We start from the raw sequence: 4809 nt of genomic DNA, 5'->3' as shown, positions 1-4809 counted from the left end.
ATCTTTGATCCTGATCCTGGTAACATTATAACAGAAGAACAAATAATATTAAATTCCCAATAGAAAATCATGTTTTTCAAATAAGAGAGAGCATTCTCCAAGTGATTCTCCTGATCCTCATAAATAAACAACGTGGTGAACAAGAAGCAGAACAAGCGGCAAACACGGGTGCCAGAGGGATGACCGCACAACCGCCAAACTCCCCCAATATGCAGATGAGAATCCATGAGGATCAGAATGAAGATGACGATGAGGGGTATGGCAGTCCCCACCATCCGAGAGCGGGTTCCGATCCGATCCGATACGATCCGATCCATTCCGTTCCGGTACGTGTGAAATGATGTGCTGGGTGGTCTGTTCCAAATCAATTGCTGCCCTCGGAAGAGGGAAGGCCCTCCTCGCGCGATGTTTATTTTGCATAAATGTTGCCCCAAATATCGCAGCTGTAAACACATAACGATCGCAGTCGGAGTTCCGACCCTCCGCTCTCCGCTCTCCACTCCCGACTCTCTACTCCCGATCCCGAATCCAGATCCGATCCCATCGAGATTATGCTGCCTCCGGATGGGCATCAAGCATCTGCATCTGCCCGAAAAGTTTCGGCTGTGTAAATATTTGTTTAAAATTCCGCACGCCTACCACTCCGAATAAAAAGTGTATATAAAAAACCCAGGCCTGAAGCCCCCGAGGGCCACCGATGTCCGTACTTTCCCACTCCATTTGCGGGGACCACCAAAGTTTGCTGGACCGCTGGAACTTGGAGGGCGATCGGCTGCAGCTGCTCGGAAAATATGCTAAGTACTGCTAGTACACTGGATCGGGTTTTGGGAAGTATCCTGATTGACTAATAGTACATACTTATATAGTTTTATTACCATACCTATCTATACCTTTAAGATGCCTCTAAATATATAATACAAGAAAAATCTTATTCTTAAAACCATTGTTTTATAACTTTCGAACCACTGTGCCATCGATCGTCTTGCGGACGTCGTCGTCATCGATGCTGTGTAAACAAATCAGCCGCCGGACTGCAAACATTTTATTGGCATTGGTTGGCTGCGCTTTCTGCCCCGGCTTTCGAATATAGCCGCTATAGCACTTGCTTTTGCTGCTTGTTTTTTATTGACTTCACTCCAAACACTCGGCACTCCACAACGCCCACATTCCCATACTTTAGACCAAAGGCCCATCCCCATTCCGATCCTCGGAGGGGATCTCTTTTTCAACACCTTCTTGTGGCCGCATCTGTTTGGCGTTTTCGAATTGTTGTTTAGATTTAGACTGTGCTGCAAGATCTGTTCATAATTTCAATTGACTTGGGCCGCTCCGAGATCGTAAAAATTATTTATGTGGATAGACGTACGAACACTCGCCGCAGCGGATATTGTTCGATTTCCCAGTGATTAATTGCTGCTTTCCACACTCAGCACTGCTGCAAAGATCTCCATATCCACATGGCCATCGAAAGATACTGATAATCATGTTTAGTCGGAGCCACTTTTGTTGAATTTTCAAACAAACTCTGCCTGTCAGCCACTCTATTTGTTTGGGTGGCGTGTTCAGACTCGGAATCTTTGGATTTTGATTTAGGATCGGATAGGGATAACTCCCGCGGAAGATTTGGCTGAATATGTTTTTGACAGAATTCCGAAATGTTTACAAGCAAAGGCCAAGTGTTCGCTAAGCCATCTGCACAGAGTTTTTAGTTCATAGTCTAATCAAAAATGAGAGTGTGAGTTCATAATATAGTTCATTCAATTCGAAGCAATATAACATTATATAGTACACTAGTTATGTCATCCTAGTACGAACATCGTTCACCATTTATCTGCTACAAATTCTCTTACAACAAACGTCGCCCTTATTAACATAACCAAAAAAATCAAAAAGTGGGCCAAAACGAAAGTCCCAAATCGACCTGCTCCAGGTGAGGCTCGAACTCACAACCCCGGCATAGCTCATATACACACAGAATACTGATTATAAGTACCGTGCGCTAACCAATTGCGCCACTGGAGCGTTGCCCGGCCGCCGCCAAAAGCTCAAGGAGTCCCCCGAGCCCAAAAAATAGAACAATCAGATATCCTTTAAGCTCTCTTCGACGCTTAGCCTTCTAGCTTTATCTCAAAAGTGCTTATCAGGATGCTTATCAGTATGTTTTAATGTAATTGAAATTTAAGAAAAAGTTTAAGCCGCCGCTTTCCAAAAATGTTTCACGACTAAGTGTGTTTAAGTTATGTTTAGTTCGCATAAATTCGAAATTGAAATACCTTAAAATATTCCCTATTTCTATTTTATTCTTTCTGCAAACAAAAGTTTGTTTAGTTAAATCTGGCTTTAAAAATCTTCTATTAGTTATTTAAGTCGTACTTGTACCCCTAACTTAAATATTTTCGAAAACGAATGGAGGTTTAGGAACCCCATCTAAAACAAGGTTTAATAATTCTTGGAATACCATAAATATTAAAAAAAAAAACAAATCAAATACAGTTATTTAAACGGCACGTTGAAAAACACAATAAACATAATTATTTTGAAAAATCGTTTCAAAGAATTAAAAAACACTTAAAGAGCTATTTAAAGCGTGTTCAAAAAACCAATAAGGTTCCTAAAATCGAATTGAGAAAAAATATTTTACCAACTTAAACTAAAACTTTGATTTCGAAACTAAAAACCGGTTAATAATAAACCCTATCGAAACATTGAATAACCTGTTTTTGATTCCAATAATAATTCCGTTGAGCTCTAAACAAAATTTATTCCTAGTATTAAAAACTCCTTACGATTTGTATATAAAACTTTTTTCAGAAAATTAAGTTGGAAAAAATATTATTGTCTTCCAATACCCCAGTTGCATAACAGGCGTATACATTAGATATAACTTTAATAAAAAACCCTTTATAACGCCTAACAACCGCCTAACATTATATTTAAGTACTTTTAAATCATAAAACGCATAAATTAAAAAGAAAAAAAAAGAAAAGTTGACCAAAAAGATATAGTCACCAGCGACTTGCTCCAGGTGAGGCTCGAACTCACAACCCCGGCATAGCTCATACACACAGAATACTGATTATAAGTACCGTGCGCTAACCAATTGCGCCACTGGAGCTGTTGAATGAGCGCCGCCAAATGCTAAACAAAATGCTCGGCCCTGAAAATAGAACTTTTTCTCTCACTCGAGAGTCCTCTCTCTCTCCTTTGCTCTTTCTCTTTCTCTCTTGCGCTTTCGCCAATTTCTCTCTCTCATCTCGCTGTTTCTCCCCCTCTCTTTCAGAAATGTTTGAATTGGCGCATAAATTTAAATATTTTTGTTTTGTTGATAAGAATTTACAAAAAAAAAAAAGAAAGAATCTGAATAATGCGAAAATCTGAGCATCCGAAAATCTGAAAATGTGCCAAGTGAGTCAACGGTCGTATTACTTGGCACTTAATTCGTTTTAATCTCAAACAGAAACGAAAGCGAAAGCCAAGTCTTTAGAATTATTAATATGTATTAGGTCAATGAAAAGTGAATTTCGCCTCGATTTTACTTTCAATTAGCAATGGATGTGGCCCATAAAACAATGCAAATGCTCAACTTTTCACTTTCGTTGGCCTGCTATTTAGTTACCCGCGGAACAGGTGTGCTGATTACGAAGAAGCCCGTGAAAATTACAGTCCCTTACTTGGTACCGTCCCTGCCCCTTCCCAGGCATTACCCATTACCCCATGAATTACCAATTCCATTACCATGTCAACAGCCAGTGCTACAGCAACAACAGCAACAAGAACGCCAGTTACGACAGTTCGATTTCATCTGAATTTCATTTGCAATTGCAAAATCCCAGATGTGAGGAAAAAACACAAACAAAAATAACGGGTTAAGTAGTCGACGGGTGAAATACTCTTTAAAAAACCTTTTAAGTTCTTTTTCGATTTATGTAAGGTTATTCTAAAACTAACAGCTTCTTCTGTTGATTATAAATTTGTTTTTTGTTTTCAAGAAGCCTTTTAATATTTTATTATGTGTTTCATTTTTTATGATAGATTAAACCTAAAGTAATAAACCTATTAAAATCTATATGAATCAGAAATATTTTAATTGGAAAACTAAATGAATATTTTTACTATACAGCTTAAAATAATCGAAAAACCATTGTCAGAGCATAAAAAACGATGGCAAAAGCAAAAGGCCAAAGTCAGGAAATGCAAATGCCGCTAATTACCTGAGCCGTTGCTTTGGCAGTGGCTTCGGCTTTTGTTGGCAATGCTGATGTTGATGTGGCCATAATCGCTTCTAACTAAATGAAAAGCATGCAATAACAATAACAATAAAGTAGAAAAGGCAATCCCCGATGGTGAAAAACAGCGAGGCGGCAACACCTGAAGCCATGACAAATGACCACCGTATGACATTAATAATCATAATTCAAAAGTTGAGAAGTGAAAAAACAGCGGAAAACTTGGCGAAGCATGCAAAGTAAATCCCTTGTCATGTCATGTTGTAATTAAAAATTATTTAAAAATATTTCCATGTGACAGCGGCCGTCTTGCAGGCAGTTAATAATGCTATGCGGCACTCTAGTATTACCGGGCAATTATGTCGCACAAGCTGAGAAGTGCAAAAGTGACGAGAAGTGAATTAATATTGAAAATGTGAAAAAACCAAGACGATGTGCCACATACCTACGAATTACGCTCCATTGGGCAATTGTTATGTTGCAAATTGAACGAAATCAAATTAGAAACCAACCCCAGCCAATCAAATCAACACTTTATAGGCGTATTAGTTCTGTGAAGGAACAAACTGGAGCAGCGATTGAG

General features: G+C 38.9%; 2 non-coding genes across 2 annotated transcripts; both read right to left on the bottom strand.

Annotated features, from left to right (window-relative positions):
• Nucleotides 1-1922: 1922 nt before the first annotated feature.
• Trnai-uau lies at nucleotides 1923-2022 on the bottom strand. Its single transcript has 2 exons — nucleotides 1985-2022; nucleotides 1923-1958 (listed from the first exon to the last, which is right to left on the bottom strand). It is a non-coding gene; the product is annotated as a tRNA-Ile (tRNA).
• A 995-nt stretch (nucleotides 2023-3017) lies between these two features.
• On the bottom strand, nucleotides 3018-3115 carry Trnai-uau. Its single transcript has 2 exons — nucleotides 3078-3115; nucleotides 3018-3053 (listed from the first exon to the last, which is right to left on the bottom strand). It is a non-coding gene; the product is annotated as a tRNA-Ile (tRNA).
• Nucleotides 3116-4809: the final 1694 nt, after the last annotated feature.

Source organism: Drosophila eugracilis, unplaced genomic scaffold, assembly GCF_018153835.1.
Source record: "Drosophila eugracilis isolate 14026-0451.02 unplaced genomic scaffold, ASM1815383v1 contig_2088, whole genome shotgun sequence".
Lineage (NCBI taxonomy): Eukaryota > Metazoa > Arthropoda > Insecta > Diptera > Drosophilidae > Drosophila > Drosophila eugracilis.
This window is presented reverse-complemented; position numbering and strand designations above follow the sequence as displayed.